Source organism: Aethalodelphis obliquidens, unplaced genomic scaffold (genome assembly GCF_003676395.1).
Source record: "Aethalodelphis obliquidens isolate GAN/ISIS:26980383/991018 unplaced genomic scaffold, ASM367639v1 scaffold34, whole genome shotgun sequence".
NCBI lineage: Eukaryota > Metazoa > Chordata > Mammalia > Artiodactyla > Delphinidae > Aethalodelphis > Aethalodelphis obliquidens.
In genome coordinates, this window is record NW_020837978.1 from 11,630,618 (window position 1) to 11,643,073 (window position 12,456).

General features: G+C 46.4%; 1 protein-coding gene across 7 annotated transcripts in view; it reads left to right on the top strand.

The window, feature by feature from the left end:
• Window positions 1–12,456, top strand: part of JARID2 (jumonji and AT-rich interaction domain containing 2) — a 243,175-nt gene that overhangs the window by 17,081 nt on the left and 213,638 nt on the right. The window contains exons 2-3 of one of the 7 annotated variants that reach the window (XM_027128412.1): window positions 2,879–2,961; window positions 3,091–3,153. The exons of the other annotated variants lie outside the window; for them this stretch is intronic. The gene's annotated coding sequence lies outside the window, so the exon portion shown is untranslated. The remainder of the gene's footprint in view (window positions 1–2,878; window positions 2,962–3,090; window positions 3,154–12,456) is intronic. 7 annotated transcript variants of the gene reach the window in all.

Below are 12,456 nucleotides of genomic sequence, written 5' to 3' on the forward strand. Positions count from 1 at the left end.
GCTATTGGGGTTGTTGGTTGTTTCCACCTTTTGGCTCTTGTACATAATGCTTCTGCGAACACTTGTGTGCAAGTTTTTGTGGGGATGCTGCTTGCACTTCTCTTGGAATACCTCAAGCTAGACCGTCTTGCCCATCTAGGTGATTACTACTGATATATTTATTTACTGCTCTTTCACCTGTGAAGCTGTTCCCCTTAGCCTGGGTCCCAGAGCCTCCTGCGTTCTGTGCGGCAGAGGGCTGCATGGGACCCTCTCCTGCTGGGGGCAGCTGCCTTGCCCTGGGGTGCTGGGGTTCTCACTTTCCTCCCTGTCTGGCTGCTACTCTTCACTGTTTGTGGGTGGCCAGCAGTGGTCTTATTTCCCCTCCCCCTTTTCTTTGCAAGCTCTGAACACTTGGTCAGGCGTGAGAAAGTGGTGGGGCTTGGAATTTCATCACGGGATGATTGGCTCTTTGTGGGTGCTCAGGTGTTTTGGGTTGTCGTTCTGGGCCTTCAGATGCATCTCTGCATAGCATTTACCACGTAGTTTTGGGAGGAGCCAGGGGTTTAAAAACCCTGGCTCCGCTCTGGGCGGCAGAGTAGGACCGAGGGGCTGTTTTCCTGTCTTACCTTTGGTTTTTGACTTTGTCGTGGTTACCGCTGTTGACGTGCTTTGGCAAAAGACTGTGGGGAAGAGAACCACCGTCTACCTAGAAATTCGCCTGATTTTCTTGCTCCTTCCAAGCCGCCTTTTACCTAAACGAAAAATGCTTAAAAATCAAAACAGGGCCTCATAACAAACTCCTTTAAGAAATGGGAGTTCTTTTAAGGAAGAGGGATGGTGCCATGTTTTCTTTGGATATTTCTGATTTTTTCCCCAGATTTATTTTTCCCAAGTTGGTGTGAGATTGTTGAGATGAGATCAGTCTCCTACTTGAGTAGAGCACTTCTGGCTCATTTTTAAGTGTTCGTAGAAAGTATGAGGCGATAGAAGAGAGTTGGAATGGTGGGGATGGAAAAAAGCCCCATGACCAAGGGTGCTGGAGGCCTTTGGAGACTTGGACATTGTGGGTTCTGGTTCTCTGGGAGTGACGACTTGGTGTGGGTGTCCCTGCCTTTCCTCGAGGTTCCTGGTGATAGGAAGCCAAAGGCTAGTGTGTTAGCGTTTGGGGATCTTATTACCTACTGCTCAAGTTCAGTGTCAAAAAAATTCATTAATAACGAGATTAATCACGTTTTTCCACCACTCCCCGGTTTTTCTGGTACAGCTCTCAGTTCCAGATTGACTCTTGTGTCACTGATTTGCCTTACCTAAAGGGCAGATGGCTGTATTCACTATTTTCTCTGTAGTGGCTAACTAACCAAGAATTTGCAAGGTAAGATACCCACCTCAATTTAGAAGGCGGTAGGTGTGAGTGAGGGAGGGAGTGTATATGTGTGTGAATATCTAAGAAGGAGTTGCTATTTTAAACTTTGCATTGTTTAACTGGAAATCTGTGTTCTGTTCTGCCAGGCTGCCTTTGTGTGGTGTTACCTATAACCTACACACATACTTGTGCCATTTCAAAAGCAAATGCCACATCCCTCCTACTAAAATTGCTTATTAGAGCTAATTTTACGAATTGAGTTAGAACTGCCCTATAATGTAATGCAGAATATTTCCCAATAATGCCTAGGTTAACAATGATAGTCTTGCTGTATTGTGCAAAAAAGGCTTCTGTTCAGACCCAGCTGGGTTTCAGGCTTAATTCATTGCTCTATGGTGGGATCACCACAGCTGCTGTGGGGCCTTTACAAATGCAAAAAAGCTGTCAGTGTTTGTTTCATCAGCTGCATAAGTGATGAGGCCAAGTTGAGGAATCCATTCCAGTGCGCAGTGTGCAGGCTGTAGCCATTATTGTTTACAGAATTAGTGTGTTGGAGCTTTAAAATAGTTGGCACATCGACCGCCCTTTAAAAGCACAAGACTAAGGGACAGGACCAGTTGGTTGTACTTGTAATGTTGGCCGGATCCAACCCAGCCCTTGTCTTTGACAGTTGCTTGCCCCCGTCTGTGCTGTGGGACTGACCCTCTTTTGGACAAGGCAGGGGTGCTGAATTCATGTCCCTTTCGTTCTGCATCTCAGACTTAGGTTTGCGGTCTTCTTCTTCTTCTTTTTTTTTTGGTTAGAGTTTTTCTTGTTATTTTAGAGTCCCATAATTGTAATTGAATTTTAAAGCCTTAATAATCCTCCTAGCTCCAAAGAGATATAGGACTGTCAGCTGGGACTTCAGATATCTGTGCAATAATGTTCCAGATCCAGCTCTATGGGGTTTATTTTGTGAAGTGATATCGCTTTGGGAATTGTCCTCAAGTCTCCCTGTGGATACAGAAGTGAAGCCTACTTCTTGGCTGCAGAAGGAGACAGTGGACAGGTCACTTTCCAGCCAGTTAGGGGGCATCCCTGCAGGGTTCCTCAGTGGATGCTGACCCCCTTCCCTAGGGCCCTGGTGTAGCCATGGCAGCACGTCTAGTCCCTTTAGGGACCTGCGTCCATGGTGTGTCACGGGATAGTGTAGAATTGTCCCTTTCATTTTAACCTGATTGATTTTCAGCCCCCTTCTCAGCTCAGGGGTCTGTCTGAAAGTCATGCCTCATGGAATCGGAGGGCACTGGTGGTAGCCAGTCTGTACAGGTTTTAAAAGTGGAGCTTGTCAGGTCTCTTAGCCAACGGGGATGAATAACGGTGCTTCCTTCCTCCCAGCTGGAAAGGTCCCAAAGTGCTCTCCCATGTTCATAAAAAAGATGGCACGAGGCTCAGGGTCTCCAAATTAAAGGTCAGTACTGATCAGCTTTATCTCAAATAACTGTCACATCTACTGTTCCTAATTCCTTTATGTCTCTACGTTTTACCCTACAGAGTGTCTGGAGCCCAAGAGGACAAATGGGTCCGATGAATCCCATGTGGTATTTGAACTGATTAAGCAGAGTTTGGGGATCCTGGTATGTCCTCCCTTGAAAAGAGCTCTCTTGAAGGGAGAGGATGGTCTTGGACAAGCATATTTTAACTCATACAGTGAACTTGCATATAAAGTCAAACATCAGTCTAGATTTTTTACTTTTTTCCTGCAGCCCCTCCCAGCAACCGTGACACTCACCCTGGAACAGTAGTAATGAAAAGGAAAATAGCAAACAGTGAGTTCCACATCCTCTGCCCCTGGGGGAAAAAAACTACCTCTTAGGGCCTCAGAAGGAAACGGCAGTTTCCTGGGTCTCACTCTCCGCCCAGAGTGCTTGGCTGCCCTTCAGGAACCGCATTGCCTCACCTGTTTCTCCTGGCTGCTGTGTGTGTTGTATATTTTGGCTTTAGGAGTCTCTTATCAATGACAAGCTTTTATTGACATTATGAGGCAGAAACGTGTTTTTGTGTTAGCTTATATGGAAGTACTGCATCGTCTGTTTTAAAACAATTTTGTGAGTCCATAATCTGATGGAGCGTGTGTGTGTTTGTGAACATCATCTCACCACTCCTGGAGACCTCAGTTGCCTGCCTCCTAGGAAACTGCTCTAAATGCCACCCTGCCATGTACTGGCTGAGTGCCCTGGGAGATCACTGGGCCTCATCTGAGAGCCAGCCTCAGTGTTCTGCACTGTAAAATGGGATGCAGATGCCTCCATGAGGGAAGACGAGGTGTTCTGTTTGGTGTAACTGTGTTCCCTTATGCTGCACATCAGTGTCGCTCTCTTACAGCCGCTTGGTGGAGGGTTTGGACTAATACTGACGTATTGCAGCTTGCTGGATGGCAGATGATTAGTTAAATCGTTCTCCTTTGGCTGTGGGGAGAGGTGGTGAGCTCAGCACAGAGCCTGAGCTTCCTGGAGTGTCATTCTCCTGACCTCAATGCCCTCCACCCATCCAAAGAAAAATCTTAGGCGAGCAGCTCACCAGCATCAGATGTAGCATTCATTGGCTTTGCTTTTCCCATGTGGAGGTTCAGAGATCTGTTTGAGGGGAAGCAAAAGGCCTGGGGATGCCAGCGACTGGGAAGGGAGCGGCTGAATCCTAACCAGCTGATGTAAATGGCTTCAGGTGCCGAGGAGGGAACGCCTGCTCCCTGGCAGGGCGACAGTGGTGAAACAGTCCAGGTTGAACGTTGTTGTTAGAATCAGGTTTCAAACGATAGTAAAAATGTGGACGGACTCGAATACTCAGAATGGAGTGTGCCGATTCTGGTGAGTTTTCTGGTTGGTTGTTTCAACCCCTGCTGTTGAAAGTCTTTATGGGAGGATATTTCATTGGCTCTCCTGCCTTTAGAAGTCCGCTGTGATGTAGGAAGGAGATTTCACCTTGGTTTCATTACTGAGGACCTTACGGGGCCTCCTGGCTGTTAGTCTGACAGTTCTTTGTTACCGTACACCCGTCTGGATGGGATCAGAGGTTGCTGGGCTGTGTGCATGCTGATCCCCAGAGGGCTGTGTGTTTTACCTACATTCCGAGGATGTGGCCGTGTTACTTGGGGCCCTGGAAGTAAGCTCCATTCATCCGAGGGTTCAGATGAGGAAAGTGGTTCCGTGGAATGCACATTCGCATGGCCCCCCAGAATGCTGCTGGGTCAGAACTCCTGTGTCTTAGCCCCAGAGCGACAGAGGGGGGATGAGTCGTTTATACTCTGGCCACGGTATAAATGGGGGGGACATGGACTCCTCCCCACTCAGAGGGTGGATGGCTGGTGGATGGAAGTGAAAGCTTTGCTTATGAAACTATCTGCTCACTGGACCCTGTGCTGAGGGGCGGTGCCGCCACTCTTTCCCTTCTCTGGACCTACCCCTTGATGCAGAAATTTCAACCAAAGCCTCCAGACCCTCTAGGGTGACACATTTGACCAGAATTAGCCTTTTGAAAGGGCACAGCTAGGGCTTCCTACATAAGCGCTTTAGCAGCACAACCAAAAAGCTCGTCAGCTTGGAGCTCTGATTGTTGTTGACCGTGGTTATCTTGCTGCTGCTGATAGAAACGAAAAAAGCTCATTTGCCAAGGGGACTGTCCGTCTCCTTGCCAGGAGTGCAGCTTAACTCTGGGCTTCCTCTGGTCGGAGGAAAATGGTCGCTTCCTCCCTCTTCTCTTTTCCATTTATCCAGTTGTGGCTGGACTGCTGGGGGAGGCCTGCGGAGAAGGGGGTGAAAGAAAGAACAGCTAAAAAGTGGTTGTGCAGAATGTGTCTGGAAAGGCCGGTGGCTTTAGAAAGGGGGTAAAGTGGGAGGGGGTGACAGTCGCTGAAGCATGACAAGCCTTCAGAGGCCCCTGGGACTTAAAAACAAAAAAGGGAGCTTTCTGCAGATCTTTCACACGCACACGTCTTCCTTTCCTCCGTCCATTCCCCCCTGCTGGTTTGTAAATCTCTCAGTTGGACATTTTTAACATGGGAGTGCTTCGTCCTGTGCTTCAGTTGGCAGGATGCTCACATGCAGCTGCAAAGAATTTGCTTCTCCTTTTCACAGCATCTCTCAATGAAAAGCATTAGTGGGGCTACAAAACAAAATAAAAACTTGAGGGGTTTTCAGAAGTGGAAGCCAAGTTTAATTAAAGTCAAGGAAGTTGGGGCTATATAACTCTTTTGTTAAGTCTTTTCAAGTCAGGCGTGTGCCCGTGGCCGGCAAGGTGGAAAGTGCCGGGTGGCTGCCCCCAGTTGGGAAATTTGAGGCCTCCGTGTCTGGCCTGTGTTTGGGGAACATCCTAGAGTTTATCAGAAGATGTGCTGAGCCGTCACCTCTCGTTGCCCCTTTATTAGGTGCTTGCCTCTTTCTTGTTAGAGGAGGAAAACCCTTAAGTGGCCTCTGTCTCGTCACACCCCTACTTCCACCCCCAACCCTAGACCAAGCCCCTGGACTGTAAAACTTCTTATAAAAAGTGAAGTTTCTGCCTTGATAACTGCCTTCTCTCGTTGGCTTTTCGTGTACTTCGGAGGCACTCCTGAGCATTTCCTTGGGTGACGGGTCATTTGCTTGGTCCTGGAGATTTTGCACATGTTCACAAACGTATACGTTTGCGAGCGCCTTTGGGAGGAAACCCTCCCTGTTATGCAGGCGGTCTGTATGTGTGTCTGCAGTGCTGACTGCAGGGACCGGAGCCCAGGCAGGGTCCAGAGCCCAGGCAGGGTCCAGTCAGGCCTGGATTGTCAACAGGAAGGAAACTGAGAATTTACCTCACAGGTTGAAGAGAGGTACATTTAATGTTTGGTGACAGGGCCTTAAATTGAGTTTTGCCAGGAGACTGCTTAGCTTTATTCCTGATATTCCTGAGTAGTCACAGAAATTGTGTAATTGTGTGTGTTTTTATAAAAAAAAATTTTTTTTTTTTTAAAGACACAAGGTATTGGTACACCCAGCGAGCTCAGTCGGTAGAGCATTGAGACCCTTAAAGACGAGGAATTCTGTACAAAAGGAAAACACTGTTTCGTACTTTCATAGATTCTAGCGCTTCTTTTCTTCTGACTGAGGAAACGATTTACTCAGGATCTTTTTTGGGTGTTTTCGTGTATTTGATCCTAACCATTTATTAGGTAGTCTGACAATCTTCTCTCATTTCATTGGTATAGAATTGGTGCTTTAAGAAGCTTAACGGTTTCAAGTGCTGTCAGGCTGACGTGTCCTGGGGCCAGGAACTTGAAACCGTACTTTTGGACTTGACAGTAAACGTGTTGTAGAGGTGCTCAGCTCTGGTTTGGGTTTATGCTCTGACTTGGAAAAGCAGTGGAACTTCGTACAGTTGAGTTTTCCTTAGCTGAGAAGTCGTAATGTATGATGGGAACATTCTGATTTCTGTCTTCCTAGACATGTGTAGCCCGACGTCGCTTTCGCTTTATTCAGCTTTAATTCTACAAGTATTTATTATCTTCTTTGTGTTATTTGTCCAGTTACGTATTTTGTGCTCTCGTGGTGGGGAAGGATGTGGGAAGGAGTCCAGGATTGAGACCAAATAACGTTCCAGGAGGTTTTCGGCCGCTGCATGCTGATCACACAAGGATCTTATTACGAGGGAGCTTCTCGTTCGGCAGGTCTGCGGTGGGGTTTGAGGTGCTGCATTTCTCGAAGGCTCTCAGCGGATGGTCCTGTGTCCTCGCAAGGGTTTAGGACAGCTTTGATTTTTGTGGGTAGTTTGTGCAGTGGTTCTCATTTTTTTCACGTCTGTGTCACAACCAGAGCAGCTCTTGTGCACTGGGGAGTTGTCATCAGATCTCTTCTACCAAAAAAAGTTTAAAAGCTTCACTTTAGGGGATCCAGCTTGCTGAAGCAGCAGGGACTGAAGACCACATTCGTCATTCTCCCCCAATTGAAAGATGTTTAAAAACAGTTATGGGATTGTAAAGCCTCATAAGCATTGCTTCCAGCAGCCTCTTTTGGCCCAATGTCCTATACGCTCTCCTTTCTGAGGACCGTTCTTTAATTTTTATTCTGGAAGGAAGCCTGGTGTTTCCTTAAAGACTAGTTATTATAATGCACTGTCTGTATAATGTTATGTGTTTCCCCAAACTCTGTCATGTCTCATTTGGTAAACACAGAGCAGTCTCAGGGATTTCTGTGTAGGGCCCTTGCTGTTTTGCTGGTTTCTATCCAGAACTCATCTTGAAAGCTTATATGTCTTTTAAAAAAGAAGCTCTCTATTGGATGGTAGCTACTATGAGTTTGTACCTACTTAAATGTTTTATGAAACAGTGTTTTATCTATTCACACCTTACCATAGCCCTGTGAAGTGGCTATTTTCCCCCAAATTGCAGTTGAGGAAACAAGGCAGGGGAAGGGGTCCAGGGTCGGCATCCCCGGCCCCCATCCCCGGGGGAGGTTTGAATCCTACTCTTGTTTCGCTTTGAAGGCTGTGCTTGTCGTCTTCTGGGCGGGCAGTGCTGCCTGGTTGTTATGCAGCCGAGCCGTGGGTTTCAATTCTGACTCTTGGTATTTACTTAATCTCTCTGTGTCTCAGTTTTTTTTAATCTTTAAAATGGGGGTCATAAGTAGTATAGTATGTGTATGTCATTTAATTTTGAGTGTCTGGCCATTTTACTTTTTTTTTTGTTTACTACGTTATTATTGCTGCCACACCGTCACTGAATTCATAAGCCCAGATCCTACCGCCCCCCAAACCCCCACAGTAGTTCTTAAAAATCATTCTCTCAAGTGTTAAGATTTTTTTTTTTTTTTTTTTTTTTTTTTTGCGGTACGCGGGCCTCTCACTGTTGTGGCCTCTCCTGTTGCGGAGCACAGGCTCCGGACACACAGGCTCAGCAGCCATGGCTCACGGGCCCAGCCGCTCTGCGGCATGTGGGATCTTCCCGGACCGGGGCACGAACCGGTGTCCCCTGCATCGGCAGGCAGACTCTCAACCACTGCGCCACCAGGGAAGCCCCAAAAGAAGATATTTAATGATTTTTCGCTCAGGTTAAAAGGTATGATACTACATTAAGATTTATTTTGTCAGTATGTGAAACAAAACCTAGTAAGTCGCTATTTACAGAGAAGGAAGTTGGACGATTCACAGTTGGTGTTTACTAGATTTTGTGGGTCTTCATTTGTTACTTGCTCCATTTCCCTGTGTGTGTGTGTGTGTGTAGGAGGCGGGGGAGTTCCTTCTGCCTGGAAACATTGCAGCTTCCTCATAGTAAGAGTAACTGCATTTCCTGGTCACCACACTCACGTTCACTTGTCATCTTTTAAGAAATATTTTTAATTTGCTAACAGTATTGAATACACATAGTGACTTCTCTGTAAACATATGCTGAATTGAATAACGAAAGGATTAAAGGCTTTAAATAGGATGTGTTTATAATCTTTTCTTCTACAATTATTTATCCCCACCGGTGTCTCCACTGGGACCAGCTCTTAATTATAAAAGTAAGGAAGTGATCTTCACATAATGGTTGTGTTCTTTAAAAAATTGTTTTTAAGGATTTTTTTTGAAGCATTTTTTTTCCAGCAGTAATGTAAATTAGTAGGACCCTGGTTTTGAATTCCGAAAGATCAATTTCATTCTTGTGGGACTACTCACTGAAGAACTTACTGTTTCATTTTTCCCCCCTTTTGTATCTCTTTCAAAATATTTATATCTTTTCCTTCTCTATCTTTAAAAAAAATATATATATTTAAGATGTTGGGGGTAGGAGTTTATTAATTAATTTATTTTTGCTGTGTTGGGTCTTCGTTTCTGTGCGAGGGCTTTCTCTAGTTGTGGCAAGCGGGGGCCACTCTTTTTTTTTTTTTTTTTTTTGCAGTACACGGGCCTCTCACTGTTGTGGCCTTTCCCATTGCGGAGCACAGGCTCCGGACGCACGGGCTCAGTGGCCATGGCTCACGGGCCCAGCCGCTCCGTGGCATGTGGGATCCTCGTGGACCGGAGCATGAATCTGTGTCCCCTGCGTCGGCAGGCAGACTCTCAACCACTGCGCCACCAGGGAAGCCCGGGGGCCACTCTTCATCGCAGTGCGCGTGCCTCTCACTATCGCAGCCTCTCTTTTTGCGGAGCACAGGCTCCAGACGCACAGGCTCAGTAGTTGTGGCTCACGGGTCTAGTTGCTCTCTGGCATGTGGGATCCTCCCAGACCAGAGCTCGAACCCATGTCCCCTGCATTAGCAGGCAGATTCTCAACCACTGCGCCACCAGGGAAGCCCCCTAAAAATATTTTTTGACGTGAAATTTTTAATTATTTTTGGCAGTGTTGGGTCTTTGCTGCGCGCGGGCTTTCTCTAGTTGCGGTGATCGGGGGCTCCTCTTTGTTGCGGTGCGCGGGCTTCTCATTGCAGTGGCTTCTCTTGTTGCGGAGCACGGGCCCTAGGTGCGTGGGCTTCAGTAGTTGTGGGCCGCGGGCTGTAGAGTGCAGGCTCAGTAGTTGTGGCATACGGGCTCAGTTGCTCTGCGGCTTGTGGGATCTTCCCAGACCAGGGCTCGAACCCGTGTCCCCTGCATTGGCAGGCGGATTCTTAACCACTGCGCAACCAGGGAAGCCCTGAAATATTTATTTATTTGCATTTTATGAGAATTTCAGGTATGTCCTTACTGTTTTGCATGTTTCTTTAAAGGTGAATGAAGAAACTGGTGCATTGTTTTTTTTTTTTTGGTCAACTAGAGAATTTTGTGATTCTGTGTATGTTCACAGGAAAGCTAAAGGTTTCTATGTGTTATCTAGTATTTTGCTCTGAAGAAACGTGTGCTATTTGTAAAACAGGAAATGTGTGGGAAAAGGGCAGTTCAGCAGCCAGTTGGGATCTGAGATCCAAATTAATTTGCCTTCATTCAGGTAACTTAACACAGTCTGGTACTGATCTTTCCAGAGTGGTTTATTACACAGCAGCCAGGACGGGAAAAGGAGATTTTAGAACTTGCGTCTTTATGTGTGAAAGCGGGTACTTTAGTAGACCAGAGCCAGCAATTCTGTTGCTTCACTGTTGATTCTGGATTTTTTTCTCTTCATGGTGATCCTTGGCATCTTTAGTCTTCGTAGGATCTAAGAAGGAGATTTTAGAGGTTTCCACTCTTCCTTTCCTTTTTTTTTTTTTTTTTTTTTTTTTTTTTTTTTTGCAGTACACAGACCTCTCACTGTTGTGGCCTCTCCCATTGTGGAGCACAGCCTCCGGACATGCAGGCTCAGCGGCCATGGTGCACGAGCCCAGCCGCTCCGCGGCATGTGGGATTCTCCCGGACCGGGGCACGAACCTGTGTCCCCTGCATCGGCAGGCGGACTCTCAACCACTGCGCCACTAGGGAAGCCCTTCCTTTCCTATTTTTTCCCATTCCCTGATCGCATCAGTGGAACCCTTAAAAAGCTATTGACAATCTGATGGTCTAAAGCTCCACCTGCAGTTGGACGCCGGTTGTCCTTCTGGAATGTTCTTTCCACAGGAGGCTGCTGGTACTAGTATCTGGGCCATAGTAGGTTTTGGTTAGACCTTTGACTTATGGTCTCTGGAGAGGCCACCAGACTGCAAGAGCCTTTCTGGCTTCCCAGTTTGTGTGATAGGATTAAAAGTGGGTTTTGCTGGGTTACCTGGGGCTCTGTGACTTGAGGTCACAGCCTCTGGGTCACAGAGCAGCAGGAGGTGTGCAGGCAGCAGAAAGAGCTGTCGGGTCTCCCTTGTGAAGACGTGTCTGGGCTGAGGATCCAAGAATGGAGAAGCACAGTGCAAGGGGCAGCACAAACGCTAGCCCTTGGGGGTCAGAGGCAAAGACAAGAACAAGCTGGAAAACTTTGTCCTGACCTAGAAAGAGGTCATATAGACAGGCCTTTGGATCTTTGTCGTTTCCTTTCTTTTCTTTCAAAAGGCCGAGTGCACAGCTGAATCGGAAAATTTCCCACATCCACAGCTTCTTCATTAGGTACTGATACCGGTTAATTCAAAATCACTTGTAATTGGAAGCAGCTGCTGTTTCCCAGCTGACTAGGTGTTGGAGTCAGATGCTTTGAATTAGCTGGACTTGGATTATTCATATTTTAATTAAAGTCCATTTTATCTCTCCCCTCCTCCCCCCAGTCTCCTCTCTCCAATGGCCAGGATTTTATGGTAACATATTTGAAATTACAAGAGCATCCCAGTAGAAAGGCATAATGTAAGTTCAAGGACTTGCAGTTGATTATGGTCTTGTATTATTAAATAGCGAACTTAACTGCATTGCAATTCCCTTCTCTCACTCTCTGAACCTTGCTTCTGTAGTGGGGAAATTCCATTCCGTGTAGAAAAGTTGAGATTTTTGTCCCCTTTCCTCCTCTTGGGATACAGATGTATTAGCTTAATTGCTTGTGTCAGTGCTATGGGAAAGGTGCTGCATGAAATGGGATAGGCAATTTTCTGGTACTTTTCATCTAATGGGGTTTGCAAATTAAGCCACGAATAGTGGGGCTTTGGGGCAGTTGGGGATATTTTCTTATAAGAAGAAAAGTTAATGAGTGCAATGGTGAGGCTGTTTAGTGCTTCTGTATAGATACAGAATGTTCAACAAGCAGCTTGTAGGGATAAAAAAACCGACTGCCTTAATTTTGAGAAAAAAAGGTACTGGAAAAATTGCTTTGCATTTCTCTCTCTATTGATGCTAGTGAGGAAAAGAGACAGTGCTGGAGGGAAGGAGGTAATCGGATGTTGCTTTCCTTTCCCTGTTTAAGGTGACTAACGTTTGACCTGATAAATGTCCTAGTTAATTTAATTTTGTTTTGGTCCCTCTCCTCCCCTTGAATGTCCGAGTTTAGCTGACTCGCAGAAAAACCAGGGCAATGCAGACCCACTCGATTTTGCATACCTGTTACAATGCTTAAGCATTCTGTGCAGTCTCAGGAACCTTTAAAAGGGCACAAGAGATAAGATTACTGTCCAAAAGGAGTTTAAAGTGCCCCTGGAGAGAGAAAGCGTGTATTTGTCAGTGCCTTTAGGGAACTTTGTGAATCACTGTCAGTGCATCCCATAGGATTTGGCTCATCATCTACTGAGCACTTCTAGGGGCGATCGGCTGTTTGGAGGTAG